Below are 22,637 nucleotides of genomic sequence, written 5' to 3' on the forward strand. Positions count from 1 at the left end.
ACCAGCAGTCTGGGTGTGATCCTGGATGTCTCCCTGTCAATGGAGGCCCAGGTCACAAATGTTGTTATATTGGCATTTTACTACCTACAGTTAGTCCCTTTCCTGTCTCCCCCTGACCTAGCCACAGTGATCCATGCAACAGTCAACTCCAGATTGGATTACTGTAACTCACTCTACACAGAGCTACCCTTGAGGCTGACCCAGAAATTGCATCTGGTTCAGAATACAACTGCACAGGTGCTCACAGGAATGCCCTTTAAGTATATATTCAACCAGTGCACTACCAGCTGCATTGGCTCCAGATTGAATACCAGATTAGATTCAAGGTCCTGATGTTAACCTTCAAAGCCCTAAATTGTCTGGAACCAGCATGCCTTCAGGCAGGGCTTCCCCCCCACCCCAAGCTTCCCAATCTTCAGGTCCCAGCAGGGGATCCCTGGGTTTTATAGGCTTCCCTCCACCCCCAGCCAGCTGGCCGGTGGGGGAAGCCCCACCCTCACAGTCACCATGCAGCTCCCACACACCGGGCCAGTCACATGCTAGATTTGATCTTCGGGGCAGGGATATCAGTGGATCTGATTGCGACAAATGCTGTTCCATAGTGGTCAGACCACTATGCCTTGAAAGTCCGGCTGGACCTGCAGCTTCCACCCTGTTTAGACAGCGAGCAGATTTATGCTCGCCCACAGAGCCAAATGGACCCAGAGCTGTTCCAAGAGGCCCTGCTGGATCCGATGCCCCCTGGTGGGTCGTTAGATGAGCTTCTGGAGGACTGGTATTCCCGACTCTCCACTACCATCGATGACATTGCCCCCCCGGCACCCTCTTCGCTGCCGTACCAAAGCAGTTCCCTGGTACTCCCTAGACCTGCTAAGGATGAAATGGCAGCCTAGATGGTTAGAGAGAGTGTGGCGGCGTTGCTTGTGATGAAGAGTCCAGAACCTCTTATAGAATGCTTATGAAATTCTATGAGAAGGCTGTGAAGGCCACTAAGAAAACTTCCTATGTGGCCTCCATAGAGTCTGCAAAGTTGCGCCCAGCCCAATTATTTAGAATGATTCGGTCTCTGCCAACTTTGCCATTGAGCAATCAACAAGATAGAGAATTGGATATCGACTCTGAGGCTTTTGCGACATATTTTGCAGATAAAACCATGCCTGCTGGGAAGGAAACGCTCGTCGCCTAAACCAACAAAGGTATATAGAGAGGTTAAAGCACAGGCACATCTGAGGGGGATAAAGGTGTTGCCAACCTCCCTCCAGTTGCAGTCTGAGGCAGAGTTGGTAAAGACAAAAAAAATAAAACTAGACATTAGACTGCAGATTTCTACTCTACTTTTCTATGTGTTGGAATTTGTGTGTGTGTGTATGTGTTGTAGCATTTCATTATTTGAGCTCTCATCGGCTGTCTAAAACAGAACAGTACAAATAAAAGTTTGTCTCTTCATCTGCCATTTGTGAGAAATAGTTTTGAAAGAAACAAAGCACTAATATTCCATCACAAGTTTCAAGAATGATTCTGGGCAGTATAAACAATGTCCAGTGAAATCATATCCAGTAGATGGCATTTGGATCTCCACAAGTGGAAATCTATAAAAATTATGAGACATGGAAGGAAAAAGGAGAGTAAAGAGAAATAATAGAATTTTGCCTTTCAGTGTATTTATTTGTTCATTTTAAATACTTATTATGAGGGTTTCTTCCCCAAACAGTATCTAAAACAATTTACACTTTTAAATAAGGCAATCGCAATAAAACAAAGCAAAAATAAAAGCAGATGCCAGAATAAATGGCTACGCTTGTCCTATCTAACTACAAATGCCCTCCTCAATAGTTTGGAGTTTCATACCTTTCTCATGACCATGAGGGTGGAAGGCTATTCTATAACACGGGCAACCACAGAAGCCCCAATATCAGACAGTGCCCTCTTCTTATCAGCCATTTACAGGGGCAGGAAGAACAGAAATTATTGAAATAAACAAGCTTCTGTATGAGTTCACACTGGGAGATATATTTCTCCAAGTATGTGGGTTTGTGGGCTTTAAAGATAACAACCAGCATCTTGAATTGAATATATAGGGGGTTGCCAGTCTCCAGGTGGGGCCTGGAAATCTAAAATTGTAGCAGAGATTCATTCTTCTGGATAAAATGGCTGCTTTAGAGAGTGGGCTTTCTGGCATTATACTCTGCTAGCCACCGACTCAGACTTCCTTAGGCTCTACCCCCAAAATCTCCAGGAATTTTCCAGTTCAGAGTTGGTAACCCCATTTAACAGTAAGTAACACCCTTACAACTTTGGGTCCTCATATCTGCGGGCACTTTATATATTTTTTAAAATATGTAAGTATATATACTTAGCCTGCCCCTTCCCTGGGTCACAGGGCTCAGGATGGCTTACAACATTCAATAAAACAATCTAAAAATAAAGATAAAATTATTTACAAAACATTATGCTACAACCCAAAACAGCACATCGCTCAGATATCAGAATATAGCTTGAGTTTTTCTTCCTGTGTTCAGCCACAACAGCTTTGCTCCTCTGAACAGGGCCTTCTGGGGGTGGCACCTAGCACATTGGCATGATCAACAACTGCTTGTACAAGTGTATTCTCTGTTGTGGCCTCCAATTTATGGAGTGAAGAAGAAGAAGAAGAAGAAGAAGAAGAAGAAGAAGAAGAAGAAGAAGAAGAAGAAGAAGAAGAAGAAGAAGAAGATGATGATATTGGATTTATATCCCGCCCTCCACTCCGAAGAGTCTCAGAGCGGTTCACAATCTCCTTTACCTTCCTCCCCCACAACAGACACCCTGTGAGGTGGGTGGGGCTAAGAGAGCTCTTACAGCAGCTGCCCTTTCAAGGACAACCTCTGCCAGGGCTATGGCTGACCCAAGGCCATGCCAGCAGGTGCAAGTGGAGGAGTGGGGAATCAAACCCGGTTCTCCCAGATAAGAGTCCACACACTTAACCACTACACCAAACTGGCTCTCATGTGCTCCTGTTCCTCCAACTACATAAAACAGAATTGTTCAGGATGCCCTTGTTATAAAGGCCTCCCTCCTCTTCCTCTCCTACCCACTCAGATCTTTCAACTTCCTCCTCCTCAGGCCATTCCTCCCCTTGGGGAGGGATGGTGGCTCAGTGGTAGAGCATCTACTTGGGAAGCAGGAGGTCCCAGGTTCAATCCCTGGCATCTCCAAAAAAGGGTCCAGGCAAATAGGTGTGAAAAAACCTCAGCTTGAGACCCTGGAGAGCCGCTGTCAGTCTGAGAAGACAATACTGATTTTGATGGACCAAGGGTCTGATTCAGTATAAGGCAGCTTCATATGTTCATATGTTCTTTCTTGTGCCCCTTCTCCTTTTACCATTTTTTAAATCTCCTTTTGCTGTGTCATCCATCTTGGTAACTGAAATGGCACGTGTGCAATCTACAAAACAATTGCTTAGCTTCTGAATCTCCTATGACAATTTACAGGTGAAGAAAGTGTCCCTGCTTCTGAGGATGGGGTTATGGGGTGCGATGTGGAATCCTATTATTTAGAAGAAGGGCCCTTGTCCGTCACTGTGTGGAGGCGCATGCATCCCTCCTGATGGCTAAAAACTATTATTCCAATCAGATTGTTTTCTGAGCTTTCTCCATCAATATATGTAACTGCTGGGCCATGTCTTTAGTCATGTCCATTAAAATTCTTCAGACGACTGCACTTAAAACTAAACTGTTACTTCAGAGAGATAGAGTTTAAATATATCTGACCTGAACGTTACAGTTTGTTTTCCTTTGACCAACCGACTTAAAGAGATTCTGCAAGCTTGTTATATTTTTGCAAACAGAAACAAGCCTGTGATTTCCTAATTGATCTGGTACAGAAAAGGCTGGCATCTTAAAATGCTGTCAGTATGGTAAGGGCTAAAAGGAATAGTGAAATAGACTGTAGATTAGAGAGATTAGATCAGGAGAGTATGAAATATTTGACAGCGTCCATTATAGATTAATCCTCCACTCGTGTTTGTTTTATTGGCTGGCTCTTGGGAAGCAGAACTATCTCTGCCAGCTCTTTCCTTGTAAATATCAATGGGTTACACAGACAAAGGATGAGAAGGCCCAGAGACCAAGCATGTTTACCTAGAAGAGCAGAGGCAAATCAAATAACATCAATAGGCAGTGTGATGTGATATAACACTCAGAGGGTGAAAAGATGGTACTGATACTTGAATTTGTTTTCAGTAATGCAATGCTAGTAACGATATCTGCAGAAACCAAGGAGAGTTGCTGAATTTTCTTTCTATAGGTGAGTTGCTTCTGCAGTGAGGTTTTTCCTGCATGGAAAACAAGAATATTACTCAAACTGGACCCAGAGAAGGGAAGCTAGCTTTAAAAAGGGTTCCAGAAAGGAATAATGCAGGACCTTGGCCTATGTATTCCAGGGTGGATCTTGATAGTGATATCCCAAAATAAAATTACAAAGGAAGTGAGAGAGAGTGGTTTAGACACAGATAAATAGCTTTATTGTATACAAAAATAAAAAGTAAAGATGTTAAAAATCTACACTGAGCACAAGAGAACTAATTCCCTAAGTAACTACACATGCACACACCAACAAGAGGACACACTTAAAAATGTAGGAGGGAGGAAATTGGAGAGCTTTAGGGAAGAGACATATGACTTGAAATGCTGGGCTTGAGGTCTGGAGAGGAGCCAGCAACACAGTTGCAGGGGTGTTCAGGTAGTGAGAAACCTGGCAATGTCAAGCAGGCGGATTCAATGACGAGTCAAAGTTTGATACAAAGACTACGTTTATTGATAGACCGCTACTTTGGCTCAAGCCTGGGCTTGAGAAGAATGAAACCAATACATTGATACACAAGTTTTAAGTTACACTTCAAAGGGATTCCTACAGGAAGGGGAAGCAGAGGAGCGTTCACACATAAAGTATCAAAACTACATACATTCCCAGGGCGTTATCAGGTATTCAGCCTTGCATTGCCCAGATAGCGCTTCCTCCCGCAGGAGGATTCATGGGAAGGTGCTGATTGCTTTGGTCCCTGTAATTAACAGTCATAAACACAGAGAGGCCAGGAAAGGATAATAAACTAACAGGATAATAAACTAGCAGCATTTGGTTCTGTATTATCTTACACAGGCCTGCTTATGTCAGGCCAGGAACTCGTCAGTCATTGATCAAAATTAGCCATGCTTGACAGGCACACTTTCCACTGACTTGGGATGGTCTTTTTATTTGGAAGAGTCCCATAGATGGACACGGGAACCCACTTGCCCAGGAACCTGATTTGTCCAAGCTGTTAAGTTTGAATCTCACAGGCTGGTTAAAAGTTAACTGCTGTCAAACTCTGACAGGGAAAAGTGGGGGAAATCCCTTGATTAGGCTATTGTGAGCCAAATCTGCAAGAGCACAAAGTGTCAGCGTAGGGTTCATGGACGCTCCAACAATGGACAGACTCTTTCCATTTGAAAATAAGTTTCATTTATTGGATACATACATGTTACTGCTACGAGAGTTCTTTGAAAGTGATAAGGTACACACAAACTAGTTGGCCTTTATGGCCCAGGATCAAAGCTAGGGGGTTTAAATCATTCTCACAATACCGTTGCATTCTACTTCTAAGAGGTGCGAGGTTCGCACCCTGATATCTTGCATCGCTAGCCGCGTCCGTTCTCTCTCCCCCACAGGCGGCCTTGCAGCGGCTGAGAGCTGGCCACATAGTTTGCACTTCAAACACCTTTACAGCTCTTGGCGCCAAGCTCCTCTTCTCCCCCCCCCCCCACTCCTCCTGCTCTCACAGTTAAATTATAGTTACAGTTCACAGAGTTAGTAAGCAATACAACAGTTTAGGCATTCTGGTTAATATCAATTTGAACACAAGCTGACATACTGCCCCCCCTAAGCTCGCGCTCGGGGTTTGTCTGGGTGCAGTAGGTAAAATTTCTTAAGGAGCAGCGGGGCGTTCAGATCCGTGGCTTTCACCCATTCGTCACAACTAGGGGGGAAGTACGCCACCTCACTAAATACTGCAGCGCACCCCGGTGCAGTCTGGCATCGAGAATCTCCTTCACTTCGTGGTGTTGTTGGCCCCGCACCTTGATAGAGGTCGGCTCGGGGCCCCGAGGATGCCATTTCGACCCCCCCGGGTCTCGACAAATCAGACTGCAATGAAAAACAGGCTGCACCTTACTAAACAGCTTGGGCAAGTCTAGTTCCACGGTCACCTTGTTAATCACTCGTTTTATCCGAAATGGCCCCAGGAACTTATAGGCCAATTTCCAGGAGGTTTTTTTGTGGACAGGAAGACCATCTCCCCTACCTTAAAGTCCCACCCCGGGCTGTGTTTTTTGTCGAATTGGGCTTTGTAGTCTCTCTTTGCCCCTTCTAGGTTCTCCTGTATACTCCTCCAAGAGTTTTCTAATGTTTTCCACCATTGATGGCACTCGGGGGAGAGTGAGGGTTCACTGGCCCCTGGTAGGGTAGGTAGGGGCTTCCCCTCGTACCCGTGGACCGCTTGAAAAGGGGAAACCTTGATGGAGGCATGGAGGCTGTTGTTGTAACTGTACTCCGCAAAAGGAAGCAAATCCACCCAGTTGCTTTGTTGGAAATTTACATAGCACCTTAAATATTGTTCCAAGAGCCCATTAACCCTCTCGCTCTGGCCGTCCGTCTGGGGGTGATAAGCTGAGCTCAAGCCCTGCTCCATGCCCATTAGTTTACAAAACTCCTGCCAGAAGTGGGCAACGAACTGTGGCCCGCGGTCACTAATTACTATGTCAGGGATCGAGTGTAGGCGGGCCACGTGGACGAAAAATAGAAGGGCTAGCTCTTTTGCGGTGGGGAGCTTTCGGCAGGGGATGAAGTGAGCCTGTTTGGAGAATGTGTCAACCACCACCCAAATTACGGTTCTCCCCCTTGACGGGGGTAGTTCCACTATAAAGTCCATGGAGATGACCGACCACGGCCGTGTCGCGGTGGGGAGGGGTTGCAGTAATCCCGGAACCTTCCCCCCCCTTCGCTTTGCCATAAGGCAAGTTGGGCATGTTTGCACAAAATGGGAAATGTCTCTCTTCATTTGTGGCCACCAGAACTGTCTTTGGGCCATGTGCAAAGTTTTTACGTAGCCAAAGTGTCCAGCCAGTCTGCTAGTGTGGCAGTGATGTAGCGCTTCCGCCGGGAGGGATTCGGGGACGTAGAGTTTCCCCTCGTGGTACCAGAACCCCCCTTCTCCCTTGTTCAGTCCCTCTGGTCGCCCTTCCCCCTCCGCTTCAGTCTCGGCAATCAGCCTGCTTCCCCCCCACGGGCCCACAGCTGGGGTTTTGGACTTCGATCGAGTCTGCACTGCCCCCGCCACTGCCTGCGGGGAGATCAGTGAGTCTATAACCTTTTCCTTCTCGCTTTCATGTTGGGGCTGCCGGGACAGAGCGTCAGCTAGAAAGTTTTTGGCTCCGGGGATATGGCGGAGGGTGAAATCAAATTTGGCGAAGAACCCGGCCCACCGGATTTGCTTCCCTGTCAGTTTCCGCCGCCCGGTTAGGGCTTCTAGGTTCTTGTGGTCTGTCCAGATCTCGAATGGGACTCGGGCTCCCTCTAACCAGGAGCGCCATGTTTTTAGTGCAAACGTGACTGCGTAGGCTTCCTTGTCCCAGACCGACCAATTTCTCTGTTCGCCGGAGAATTTCCGTGAGATGTAGGCGCACGGTCTTAGGTGCCCCTCCTCATCTCTCTGCATAAGTATGGCTCCAACGGCTGTGTCGGAAGCGTCACATTGCACCACAAAGGGTTTGAGTTCATTAGGGTGCACTAACACGGGTTCGCTTGTGAAGAGGCGCTTTAGTTTGTCGAACGCCTCTTGACACTGGCTGGTCCAATTAAGTTTAGCGTTTGGCTTTTTTGCCTCTGGACCCTTCCCTTTCGTCTGCAGCAGGTCAGTGAGGGGAAGGGCCACCTTAGAAAATCCTTGTATGAAGGATCTATAAAAATTGGAGAATCCGATGAAAGATTGGAGCTGTCTACGTGTCCTTGGGGGTTCCCACTCTAACACTGCCTGGACCTTAGCCGGATCCATGGCCAACCCCTTCCCCGAGACTTGGAACCCTAGGTAGTCAAGTTCCTCTTTGTGAAATTCACATTTTGAAAGTTTGGCATACAGTTTGTTTTGAAGTAGGGTGCTCAGCACCTCTCGGACCAGTTTCATGTGGGAGGGTAGGTCCTTCGAATAAATAATGATGTCATCCAGGTAAACCACCACCCCCTTATACAAAAATTTTTGAAGGACCTCATTGATAAAGTTCATGAACACTCCCGGGGCACTTTGAAGGCCAAACGGCATCACTACATACTCAAACTGCCCCAGAGAAGTGTTGAATGCCGTTTTCCACTCGTCCCCTTCTCTTATCCTGACTCGGAAATAGGCATCGCGCAGGTCCAGTTTGGTAAAAATGGACCCCTCCGATACTGCGCTTAGCAAGTCTTTGATTAGGGGGATGGGGTAGGCGTTTGACATGGAAATCCCGTTTATCCCGCGAAAATCTGTGCAAAGTCTAAGACTTCCATCCTTTTTCTTTCAAAACAGTACCGGGGCGGAGTGGGGGGCCGTCGCGGGTCGGATAAACCCCCGTTGGAGGTTTTTGTCCAGAAATTTTCTCAATTCAGCCTTTTCCGCCCACCCCATCGAGTACAGTTTGGCTTTTGGTAGTGGCTGGTCGGGCAGGAGCTCTATTGCACAGTCAGTGGTCCGATGGGGGGGCAACTCGTCCGCCTCCCGTTAGCTGAACACCCCCTTCAGGTCTCGATACTCCCTAGGGACGGTTTTCACCTCCTCTATTGTCACACAAAGTTTCTCATTCTTGGGGGGAGGTCGGGGGCCCCAGATCTCCTTCCAGAGGTGAGTGACGCACCTCAGATCCGTAAAGTCTATGGTGTGCTCGCCCCACTGGATATCGGGTTGGTGTCGAGCCAGCCAGCCCACCCCTAACACTATGTCGAAGGAGCAGGAGGGAGCTATTACAAATACTTCCATGTCCCAGTGGTCCTCCACCCCCATTAGTATCTCCCGAGACTGCTCCGTGCAAGGTTCTCCCCTCATCCTAGTTCCATCCATCTGTTCGAACTCAAGGGGCCGGGGCAGTTTCTCTCGCTCTATCCCCATTAGGTCCACGAGCCGCGGGGTGATTAGTTCCCGCGTGCACCCCGAGTCTATTAAGCCCCGGGCGTGGATAAACCTTTTTTCCCCAACGTTCAACAAAGTCAATGGGATATACATTAGTTCCCCTGCTATTCTCACCCTCAGTGGTGCCGGCTTCTTTCGGACCTGCCGCGGGGCACCGTCTAGCGCAGGTCGGTCTCGTTTCCCGCCGGCTCCAGGTCTCAAGCCTCCTCCCCGAGCTCCTCCAGTGTTGTATTATCCTCATCTAGCACCGCTGACAGCGCGGTGCTGCTTCGACCCGACTCTTTCGGTTTCCCTGCTCGCTGGGTTTTGGGTGGGAGACCCTTCGCAATGGGCGCGGGGCCCCGGGCCCTCTCTGGGCAGGTAGAGGCCAGGTGGTTGGGGTCCCCGCATTGGTAGCACTTCCGCGCCCCGGAGGGGGGCTTTGGGGTTGCTCCCCCCGTCTTCTTCACCTCTGGCTTGGCTGCACTCTTGGGCTCTCGGCTGGGCTTCCCCTGTAGTTCTTGGTGCTGGATCGCCACCTCTTTCATGTTGGTTTCGATCTCTCCCGCTAGTTGGATCCACTCGACCAGGGTGTCCGGCCGGACCTGCTGCAGGGCCCGGTCGAGGATCCCGGGGTTCAGCCCCTTTCGATACGTCCTAATTTTCATCGACTCGCTCCAGCCTTTGATTTTGCGGCTGTGGTTCCTGAACTCCAGGGAGTATTCTCGGATGGATTTGCTCCCCTGGCGGAGCCCTTCGATTGTGGCGATGGCCAGGGTCTCCCGTAGGGCGTCTTCGAACTGAGATAACAGCGCCTGTAGGAATCCGGCCACCGTAGTTACCTCTGGGCCCCGGGTCTCGAACAGGGTTACGTACCACATCTGCGCCTCGCCCTCCAGCCGGGAACCGAGGTACGCCACTCGGCTGTGCTCGTCGGGGAAGGACGTTCCCCAGTAGCACATGTAGCTGTTGGCTTGGATCACGAAGTATTCCACCTTATCTGCGCTCCCGTCAAAGGTGGCGTGTAGCTCCCGGGTTTTGACTTTTGATCCCGGGGGTGGAAGCCCTGGGGGTCCAGGTGGTGGCCCCGCCGGCCCTGGGGCCAGTGATGGTTGGATGGGGAGCGGTGGGGTCGGGCTTCCCGGCAGCGGCCCCGCGGGGGGTGCGGCCAGTTTCCTCTCCATTGTCGCCAGGACCCGATCCACTTGCTTCGCCACTTCGTTCAGGGTTAGATTCATGTTGCTATGCATCTCTCGGTGGAGATCACACCCTAGAATCTCCATCTCCAGCCTGATCTCTTCCAGAGGGTCGGTTTTCGGGGAGGATGCTCACGAGTCGCCCTCGCCCTGGGAGTCTTCCCCATTGTCGCTGTTGCCTCCGCCATCGTCGGGTACTCCCCTCTCACCTTTCTCCGGCTCGCCCGGGTTGCCGCCGCCTTCCGGGTCCTCCGGTCCTCCTGGGTTGCGGAGGATATTCGCATGCCTTTGCGCCGTCTCGCCCATCAGCTTGGTGGAGGCCCGGGGCTTGCACGGTGCCTTTGGGGTGAGGAAGAGAGTTTGGCTGCTCACTCTCTGAGGTCTCCTCTTTTTCGGTGATGTACCATGCCGGTGACCCAGGCAGGCCGGGTATGCAGGGCTCTCGGTCGTCCGGTGCTTCGGCCATCCGCCAAAAGTAACCCTCGCCGATAAGTCCCGTTAAGTAGGGATCACTTTCAAAATGTCAGCGTAGGGTTCATGGACGCTCCAACAATGGACAGACTCTTTCCATTTGAAAATAAGTTTCATTTATTGGATACATACATGTTACTGCTACGAGAGTTCTTTGAAAGTGATAAGGTACACACAAACTAGTTGGCCTTTATGGCCCAGGATCAAAGCTAGGGGGTTTAAATCATTCTCACAATACCGTTGCATTCTACTTCTAAGAGGTGCGAGGTTCACACACTGATATCTTGCATAGCTAGTCGCGTCCGTTCTCTCTCCCCCACAGGCGGCCTTGCAGCGGCTGAGAGCTGGCCACATAGTTTGCACTTCAAACACCTTTACAGCTCTTGGCACCAAGCTCCTCTCCTCTCCCCCCCCCCCACTCCTCCTGCTCTCACAGCTAAATTATAGTTACAGTTCACAGAGTTAGTAAGCAATACAACAGTTTAGGCATTCTGGTTAATATCAATTTGAACACAAGCTGACACAAAGAGCCTGAGTGAGGCAACATCCCATCCTCCCCATGGGTGGGCTCAGAGCAGATCACATCATAGATAGATAATAAATATATAAAACAATTTAAAACAGTTAAGTAATACAGTTTAAAAACAGATAACAGTATAATCTCAATACAGTTTCAAAGATCTTCTTAACTGGGCGAAATAATGATGCAGAGGTGGACCAAAGGTCTGATTCAGTATAAGGCAGCTTCATATGTTCATATGTTCAATGATGTGCTTTCCCTTTGAAAACAGAGACAAATATACCTATTTAAATCCTGCTGTAGGGGATTGTCTAAACAGACACTCCATGCATTGCCATCCTGAGGGAAAGACAGAGCCAAGTGTGCTGCTTTTAAAATGGCACACATCAATTGCTGCTACATCTATTTCCCTCCTCCATACAAGGCCTTTTTCCATTGCCTTGCTGATACATGCTGTTACCATTGCACTGGTGCCAGTAGCGAAAATCAGACTTTTGCACAGACATGATGGAGAGAAAAAGGGAGGCATGGGGGAGGGGTTGCAACAGCAGCATGCAGTGTGGGGACAGGGATATGTGGATGCCATTTCTGCTTATTCCCACACATCTTGCTGCAGTTGCTGTGGCCAGGGTACATTGTGTACCCCAATGTGTATCTGCCTTGGTTGAACAAATATGTATCTCAACTTTTCTCCAAGAAATGCAAGTTGGACGACATGGTCCACCATACACTGGAGTTCTATGCTCCTTTCAAGTCTCTTCTCTAGCATATAATCCTTGTACTCAAAGGACCAACAGCTAAAGCCTGCTACTTGTTCCATCCTTCACACTTAAAAGATATATAAGAAGCAATAAGAGTCTTTTGGGGTTATGATGACTTCTGGTTTTACTTTAAAATTGCTGTTTCATTTTTGCTTCTTCCATGAATTAAATGAAACTGTCCATCATTTTTGCATTGTTTTACATTCCACCCCCACCCCCCTCAAATGGTATATCCATCCCTCCATCCTTAGAATAGAATGAGCCAATGTGAGGAGAAACATTGTCCTCACTCTGCATAAGCTCCATAACATCATAATGAATACAATTTGTCAAGTAATTATGTTATAATCTAAATCAGAGTAAGGACAATGTTTCTAGCCCTCACTTAGGAGGCTCTCGTGTGTAATTCTGGTCCTAGCACTCATAAAGATTGGTGCAGCTGGTCTCAGAGATTTCTGTGCAAGACTAGCATGGCCATCACAGATAGTGCAGTATTTTATGTTCATTCTCTACAGCAGTGTCAAGAGATGTTTTTGTCAGACGTTGGAACTTCAAACAAGAACGAATCATTTTGTTTCAAAATTAATCCATTTATTTGAGAACAAGCGGTCTGGTATAGAAGCAGATTGAGTTTGATACTCTCCAAGGCTAAACCTTGGGCTTTTGTACATTACAGAGAAACATAACAATAAAACCATTCTCACACTCTTGGAGACAGTTGATGCTTCCCATACTCCCTTATCTCCTTCCCAGGGAAGGAATCCTGCTGGTTACCTTGGGGCATGCTAGCTTCAAAGGCCCCAGATGTTCTTTGTACCAAGTGAGAAATTCCTCCCCTTGCGGTTAGCAATTGCTTTGGTTTGAAATGCATGTCTCTGTTCCCAGGGTTAGTAGAAGGCAGGGGTTATAGCAACCTACAAAATGGGGTTAGTCATGTCAAGCAAATACATCTATTTACTATAGAAATAAGATTGAGTTACAATGTCTGACAGTTTTCCCTAAACCTGCTATGAAATACAGCTTATAATGGAGAGCATAAGAAGTTGCCATATTGTTTGGATCTTTAAGCTCCCCAGAAGAGTTAAAAATGCAAACAGAAAACATGCTTCTGTTCAAGTCCAATCTTGTCATATTCAGCAGTGAGCCTATGTGACAAACAAGTGCATTCCTCAAATCACAACTGAAAAGAACTTCACACAATCAAAAAGACTTATAAAAAAAAAGGTTTGAATGTTATGTAGGCTAACCATTTCACAAGCTGCAATGCAACGGTCACTATGAAAAGCCAGACTTTATTAAAGAACTATATTCTGGACTTGAGGTCAATAAGATCAACTGGTTCTTCTATATAAAAGAATTTACTGTGGCACAGCCTGAATGTAGCATTTGACTTGCATAAGCATTGAAGCATTCCTCCCCATTTGCCTGGGAGGAATGTCACTTATCATCCTGGGTTTTCCATGAAGTAGTGAACATACTGTTACCAAAACATTGGACAGCTGTGCTCTCTATTTAGTTGCAGGGAAAACAATTACCTATTCATACGCTGGTCTGTTAGGTGGAGTTTAATATTGGTTCCTCATGTGGATTAGAGATGATTGAGTTGAGGATATGAAACATCAATTACAGTCAGACTTTCCCAAGAGTGTCTTACAACAATAAGTTATACGCTGAAGTTTGTGACCAGATGTAGGGGAATATAATGAAACCTTTCTTTCTCCAGATGTTTAGACCCTCTCAGAAAAAAAGGAGAAAGCTACAGATACTGAGGGATTAAATGAAACAAACAGACTTGCTTGTTTATATGTATTTGTAGGATTCCTATAGTAAGGACATCTGGGCTGGTGACGTGGATGACTCTGGCTGGGATCCAGGCGGGGCCGCTGCCCAAGTTCCAGGCATACACAGTGTCACTATGGAAGAACCTTCGTGGTGCTTCTTGGCACTCTGGTGGGGACGGCTATGCCTCTGGGGCTCAATCTGGGTGCAGGTGATCTAGCTGGGTTGTCACACAATGTCCCATGAGGAGCTCTGCAGGACTGCGACCGGTGGTGGCGCTTGGGGGTCACTCAATGGCCAAAAAGGAACGTGGCTAAGTGGGGGTCCCAATCCCTGTGGATGAGCCACCAGAGAGGCTCCTTGGTGGTGCACGCCATCCAGTCTGCTTGTCCATTGGTGACCAGGTGGAATGGAACTGAGCAGACATGTCTAGCTCCATCTGGCAAGGAGCCTCTTTGATCGTAGCAGTAATTTTAAGTTTATCAAGGGTGCCCTGAGGCAGATGCAGTACCTGTTGCAGCTGAAGTGAGGTGGTGTGGAGCTCTGACATGTGTGTATACTCCTGGTGAGCAGTCTGGCACCTCTGGGTTTCCTTGGAGTGGCAGGCTCTGGCAATGTACCTATCCTTTCTGTAATTTCTGTAATTTAGGCGTATGGTGTTGTGGAAATGGGCTTTGCTCGTGGAGCTCTCCGCAACTGGCGCAGGGTGTCAAGGTGGTGGGGATGGCTGTGTGAGGAATGGTGATAGGGTAAGCTGGCCTGGGAGGATCTTTTCATCCTTGTCGGCTGACCCCATGTGGTGGGCTGCTGTGGTGGGCCTCTGTAAGGCTGGTGGGCTCTGTGACTGGTGGACCTTGGAGGCGAACTGGCTGGTGGTCTCTATGGTGAGGGCCTCTTCCAACAACCTCTTCAGCAACCTGGAATGTGGAGTCCTTCTTGGTAAGGAGCCTCCATTGGATGTGCTTGTCCTTGAGGCTGCACACCAGCTGGTCTCATAGGGCTTCCTCCAGGTTGCTGAAATTGCAGTGGTGGGCCACCCGCTAGCAAGCTGTAATGAAGACAGTGATTGACTCCTTGGCAGCCTGGTTCCTTGCATAGAATGTGTGGTGGGCCACTATGACTGAGGGTTTTGGGAGTGAAGTGCTCTTGTAGCCAGTTCATAATGTTCTGGTATGGAGCATCTTTGAGGTTGGCCAGAGCCAGCAGCGATTGGCAATCTAGAACGTAGAATGGCCATGGATGCGGGAGAAGGAGGTCCACTTCTTTGCATCATCTGTGATGTTGGAGGACTCTAAGAAGAAGGCTCTGGCTGAAGATGGTCTTCCTCTTCTTCTGTCTTCTTCTGGGCACCAGTCTTTGTCTAGACTTCCGTTAATCAAAGAAAGTGGCGGTTGGACGATTAACCACTCCTGGGGTGGGTAGGTTGCTTGTAGGCCAAAGGTGACATCTGGTGTGTATGTGAGCCGTTCGCTTCGCTGGAATGGAGTCAAGCCTGGTCGGAAGATGGCTGCGGGTGGTGTTAGCCCTCCACGGTGGATTCCATGGTCAGAACTTCATAACCGTTTGCCTGGATAGCTCCTGGAGGCGCAGTTTCCTTCGCTCCAATGCTGGGATGGACGTCATACGGAACAACGGGAAGCCTTCCATTCTTCTGGTGGACACTCTTATACCGGTGTAGAGTGCCTTTGTAGCAATAAGGCTGCTTGTACTACATAAGTCCTTTTTGCCCCTGGATAAGTATACCCACACTCTCTGGCCAGATATGTGCGAGTCACTTCTCCAGGTGCTCTGGCAACCAAGCTGGTAATCACGATGTTCTGTAAGGGGGCTTTTCCTCACAGAGAGTTCCATGCCACCTCAACTGAGACTGGCTCCTTCTGCAGCTGTCAAGAAACTGAACTTTGTGACAGTCATTTATCGTTAAATGTTTGGTCTTACGTTCGAAAGTTGCTGAAACCTTTCAATTGCAAATAACACCCATGGTTAAGTGTTTTTTGGATTGTACCCAAGGTATCTAAGGTAAATTAACAACATCAGCTGTTAACAGTTATTTCTATGTACCTGTGAATAATACTCCTCACCTGAGAACTGTCAAGTAAATTGGTTTTGGCAGCTACCAATATGGATCTAGTGACATTTGCTGATCTAGATCCATCATCCTTGTAAGATCTTAATTAAGCAAGATAGTAGTAAACGAGAAAGAAATTAGAAATGGAGCCAGGTAGGGGAATTCCCTGCTCCACTTTTCTTTGTTTTGTTTGTAGCCATGTATCCCATACTGCCTTTGCCTGTGCCAGCAAATTACTGTAGTTTGTCTGTTCTGTTTTGAACTTCCTTAGAATCTTGTATTTCTTTTCTGTAATGCCAATAAAGGCAATATCTATGTCTAATAAAGCAAGAAATGGGATAGGATGGCCAATTGGGAATTGGCTACTAATATAAGTGAAGCTCAGGTTCGAGCTCAATATAAGCATGAAACAATAAGCAATAAGCATTTAAGACAGATACATGGAGACAGCTTGATGATAAGATGAAGATATTTGGATGACGACACCTTCACGGATCTTCAGGACTTCCACTCTGCTACACTGCTGAAGATGTTGCTTTTGAAGCTACTCTTTGCAACCCTGAAGGTGTAAACTGGTAGAAGCAGTTATTGGTGAGAAAGCTAGTTTTCTTTATTTTACAGTTCTTTGCTCCTCTGTACATCCTTTCTCCCTAACTTGTATGTTTTTATTTCTTTTATTTCATTTTTTTAAAATAGATTTTCTTATTACATTTTAAAGTTTCTGGACCAGGACAAGGTGTTTCAGTGCCTATTTCATGGTACCAAGGAGTAAAACCTCTCATTTAATTTGGCACGTTTTTATGTTTTCCAAATTTTCTTGGCCAAAAGATACTGGTTCAAGGGCCAGTATCTTGACAGCAGTGAGCTACCAGAGGAGCCCACTAGTCATTAGGTATAGCTGAGCCTGAATAAAAGCCAAATTTTCCACCTTTTATTAGGACTCAACTATATTGGTAGTTGAATCAGATTCTGTAATCTGTATTTGTCTGAATAAATACCTGAAAAATACAGATTGGGAGTGGGATTTATTTGGTTTAGTATATACTGAATGCACACCCCTAAGTTTCAGCACTAAGTGAATACTCTGATCAGTCTTTGCTTCATATACTATATGTTTTAATTGTCTTTTTCATATTAAATTTACAGTTTATTCATCTTATATATTGACCTATATGTATAAATTTTTGAATTAATTTTGATCCTGCATTTTTAATTGATATTACTTTAAATACTTTTTAAAACAATTTTAATAAGAGGTCTTCTATTGTTTGCATTAAATGCAAAATATGTTTTTATAGATTCCCCTGATGAAGCCTGCATGGCAAAATGTGTAGGAACTTTGTAAAATAAAATAAAAAATCAATAATCTATCAACTGGCATTTTCTTTCTTTTTTTGTTCTGATAATAATAAATGGTCATTGTGAGGAACCCAGTCAGAGGCTTTACTTGGGAGGTGACCACTTTAAATTTCTATCCGGTCACCTTCCCTCAGTCAGACTCACAGAAATCCTGTCAGAACTAGTAATAATTGGCACCAGACGGTTTTAACGTTAACAACCACAAAATATTTATTAGGTAACAAAAGGCAAGGAAGGGAATGAAATAATATTGATTATAACTGTTCAATATTAAAAGGCAAATCAGTTGGCAGCAGGTTGGCAGAATAAAATAATTACAGAGAGTAGAGACTTTTCCAGGCTGTGGTAAAAATATAACAAGACTTTGGCAGAAGATCCTTAAAATAAGCAATAAACCAGGCAGGTTTCAGAGTCCCACTAGACTCTACCTCACACAGGCTGTCTGTGCCTTCTGGGCATTCAGAATGCTGTTTCTTCAGATGTTTTACCCTAACTTAGGCAATGCCAAATCATATAAATAAAAAATTTCAACACTCTTCCACAAACACATAGAGAACTCCTGACTGGTGTTAGTATTCTCCCTCACAGACCCTTTCACACTAGCTATCTTCCAGGACTTGCACCCCTCAATACCGATGCATCTCAGCCCCACAGTTAGTCCTCTGGTCTTAGTCTTGGGTAACCCTGCTGACCACCAGAATCTAGTTCTCCCCTCAGTGTGTATTTGTATGATCTTGTTTGTACTTTGAGATTGCCTGATGTGCTGGCAAAATCTCCCACAGAGAGTTTCAAACAGCTTGAAAACTTCCTCTTCCAGACAGAGTCCACTCAGCTCTGTCTCCCACAAGGAGCTCAGCCACTCTGACTGCTCTCAGACCCTTATCCAGTTGGTTTTACAACTGCCCGGCCTAAGCCCACTGTCTTCACTTCAGACTGGTATACCGAAGACTTCACTCAAAGACCCCCTGGTTCAGACTAAAAATCCTGAGGTGATTTTCTGCTGAGCAAACCTCCAAAGGATACTTTTCCATCGCTTGGGCAATGTTCCAGCCAATCGCTGCAAGCCTGTTTCTCAGCTACTCAGGCTAAGGGCCTGAGTTCGTCACTACTTGTAACAAAGAGATAATGGCCATTACTTGTAACAAAGGTCATTACTTGTAACTAAGAGATAATGGGACTCATGGGGCATTTTCGCACTGACCTTAATCGGCAGCGACGTCCCTCTTCACCACGCAGGATCTGCGCGGATTTCGCACCAATTGCTGTGGAGCACCCAGAAGAGCCGCAAAGTCCCGTGGCTTTTGCGGCGCAAATGGAAACTGGTTTTTGGCGGTTTCCATTTGCGCCGCAAAAGCCGCGGGACTTTGCGGCTCTTCCGAGTGCTCCGCATCAATTGGTGCGAAATCCGCGGAGATCCTGCACGATGAAGAGGGACGTCGCTGCCGATTAAGGTCAGTGCGAAAACGCCCATGGTTTATCTTTTGCTATTTTCTGGTGTTCCCATTTTACAGATTAGTTCATAATTGTCACTCTTATTACTCAGTTATTTATGCATGTTGACTGTAATTAGCTCTTCCTAGCAACTAACCCCCCCACCTATATGTAATTGTTGAGGAAGCCTTGCTTCAATAAATCTGAAGAAGTATGCGTGTACATAAGTGTATACCCAGAATTAAACTTTTTTTGTCTTAAAGGTGCCACTGGACTCAAACTTTGTTTCATTCCTACTCTATTACTTCACAATGCAAGAACACTTAAATATAGAAATTTCACTCCTTATCAGCAGAGGATTATGAGTCATGTACATTTTGCACATTAAGTTGAAATTAATGAAGATGTCTTTAGAGACTTCTAAGCAATCAATGAGAAGAAAATCATAAATATAGCTATCGATTGGCCTGTTTTTTCACTTCATCTCAGAATGAAGAAGTGTGGCAAAACTAACAAATTCTTACATCCTAATCTCAGCTAAACATATACATTGCAAATGTTGTTTTTTCTAAATAGCATCAAAAATACACTAAGGTACCTTGATTTTAGAATCCTACTGGCTGCATTCACATGGAAATTCCAGTTTTTCCCTTTCAGATGCTATGCCCTTTCCACACAGAAGCTGTAATGTAATTTAATTATAATTCAAGAAACCAGATTTTTTTGCCATACTGTCTCCCATAATAAATTGGTACCTGGATGCTATCAATAGCCTCTCATTGGATTCCCATTATAACTTATCTTACCTAATTTATATTGTAAGAAGAACAGTTCTCTGTTGAAATAATGCAACAGAGATAACTACCTGTTGAACTGTAACATACGACAGTGTCAAAATCATTTTAATGAAACAAGCAAATCCTCTTTTGGCTGAGGAAATTGGGTAGAGCTTAAAAACACATCAGAACTGCTCCCTGTCAATAACCCACCTATGTACACTCTGTATCAGTGTGGCTGTGCTGATGTAGTGACCAGAAATAGGTGGCACCAGGGGTGTTTTACAGAAGAAATGGGGCTTAGTTGATGTCCTAAGACCCACAGAGCACATTCCAGCCCCAGTGTCAGCATAATATTATTACAATGAAAATGCTGATATACATATAAACATTTCCAACGAATTCAGTTAAAGAAGAGCTTTGCCTTACTCCTACTTCCCTCTCTTCACACTGGGAGATAGTGTGGTGTAGTATGTAACAGAAGCAGACTGTGGGCTTGGCATGATCTGCCCATGTCTCTATTTGCGGTGGCTTAAATAGTTGTGGAAAGTTTTGATCAGACATCCCACCCTGAACTGACTTCACCATGGTTGATCATTCAGAATGTTGTGGCATCCTTCTCCTGCCCCCTTTTTGTTTTGTTTTTTACCCATTAATTTAACAACCTCTGTTATGTCTTGATTTTCTCTCCAATCTCCAGTGGTAGATTTTTCAAGATTTATAAGCAATAATTTCTGGGAGCTCTGAATACCCTCTTCTCACTTCTAAACCTTATGACTAGGTATGCTTTCATATATCTAATTGATTGCAATTCAATAGCAAATACTTTCGAAACACTGCATTGCACAAAAATAGAATTAACATGATGAAAGCATTTATTTTTGGACATCATATTTAATTATTCCAAACATTGTCCATCTTGAAACATGCATGTTTAAGTAGCATGTTTACATGTTTATAACATGTGTAACATGTTTATATGCATCCTGTATGTGTATAGCTTAATGTAATTAATATAATTCAATTTCTACCAAACTTAATCTTGCAGATTAAGAAGATTACCTGCTCCACTATCAGGCTTTTATCTACTATTGTATGTTTTTATAAAATGTTGTTAGCTGCCCTGAGCCTGCCGAGGTGGGGAGGGCGGGATATAAATAAAATTTATTATTATTATTATTATTATTATTATTATTATTATTATTATTATTATTATTATTATTATTAATAACACACACACAAAAGATGCTAATTTGTGGCAGCTGTCATGATTACAGGAGGGCCCAACAGGAGGTGGAGCATTTGGGGATCTTGTCAGGTCTCCTCCTCACAACAAACCAATCAACCGGGGTGGGGGGGTGGGGGGAGGGAGAAACAAAAATTTAAAAGTTGAAATGATATCCTTTTTTCTGAACTCCCATTTCTACCCCAGAGAATAGTTTGGTGTAGTGGTTAAGTGTGCGGACTCTTATCTGGGAGAACCGGGTTTGATTCCCCACTCCTCCACTTGCACCTTCTGTAATGGCCTTGGGTCAGCCATAGCTCTGGCAGAGGTTGTCCTTCAATGGGCAGCTGCTGTGAGAGGGCAGCTGCTGTGAGAGTCCTCTCAGCCCCACTCACCTCACAGGGTGTCTGTTGTGGGGGAAGAAGGTAAAGGAGATTGTGAGCTGCTCTAAAACTTTGAGATTTGGAGTGGAGGGCGAGATATAAATCCAATATCTTCTTCTTCTTCTTCTTCTCTGTATTGAAAATCCTTGTATAATTGTTGCCAGTTTGTTCCACAGTTGCTTGCAATAAAGTCTGAGTCACTGAAGTTGGACATCTGTTTTCTTTGAATGAACCACCAAAGCATAGTTTTAGACAATGCTTTTTTTGTAGAAAAAGCCCAGCAGGGACTCATTTGCATATTAGGTCACATCCTCTGACATTAACATTGTTTCACACAGGGCTTTTTTGTGGAAAAGCTCAGCAGGAACTCATTTGCATATTAGACCACACCCCCTGATACCAAGCCAGCCAGAACTGCGCTCCTGTGCGTTCCTGCTCGAAAAAAAGCCCTGGTTTTAGAAGAGCAAATATTGTTCTGAAAAAAACAAAACAAAATAGAAGAACACATCTGGTCTTTATTCTACGTCCAGAAACAATTAACCCCCCCCCCATGACTTTTTGATGAAAACAAGACATGGAAATATAGATAAAACAAACTAAATGAAGTATGACATGTTTCTATAGCCCTACTTATGACAACATAAATCAGCTAGCAGCAGCCTTTTCTGGACAAAAACAGACTGGCCGCTATGGTGCTTCCTTGCTGACATTTAGGTTATACAAGAAAGGACCCACAACAAAATGTTGAATGATGTGTTTTGGCTTGTGATCCCCCCCCCCACACACACACGCAAACACACACTCATGCCTGGTAGATTGAGAGTTGCACAGCTCCCAGTGTATGAGGCTTCTTCCCCCACCCCACCCCCATTTTCTCACAAGCACACACCTCGTAGATCAGGAGTTGCACAGCTTTCAGTCCCTGAGGCTTCTTCTCTCCCCTCTCACTTTCTATCCCTCTCGCTCTCTCTCTCACACAACTAGTAGATCAGGAGCTGCACAATTTCAGTCTCTGAGGCTCCCGCCCCGGTTTCCCTTCCCCTATCCCTCCTCCCTCTTTCCCTTACTCACATACTGCTCTTTGAAGGCTCCTTCTTCAGAGCCTTGTAAGTCCCTCCCTATTGCCCCCCCAGGCGGAATAACGAGACAAACACTGGATTGGATTAAAGGGCCACTTTATTAAACTTAACGGCAAGGGCAAGAACATGGGGACAGGACAAGCCAGGGGTCAACCCGACCACCTCCTTGACCTGGAACTGGGCGAGCCCCCAAAGCCCCGGGTATGAGCCAATCAAATGGCTCAGACCCGGCCGGCCCGGCATCATGATCACCGCTCACCTGAGCTCCGCCATCCCCACAGACGTGCAGCCTGGGATGCGGACACTCACCGCGTGCCGGGATCCACAGACTCCCTAGAGCCAACCTTGGGCCGTACAGCTTACGGTCCCCCAGGGAAGTCATGCGCCAAAATGGCGCGATGCTACGGGAGCTCACCGATCCCCAAAAACATAATCCCAAGC

The sequence above is a fragment of the Heteronotia binoei genome, chromosome 16, assembly GCF_032191835.1.
Source record: "Heteronotia binoei isolate CCM8104 ecotype False Entrance Well chromosome 16, APGP_CSIRO_Hbin_v1, whole genome shotgun sequence".
NCBI lineage: Eukaryota > Metazoa > Chordata > Lepidosauria > Squamata > Gekkonidae > Heteronotia > Heteronotia binoei.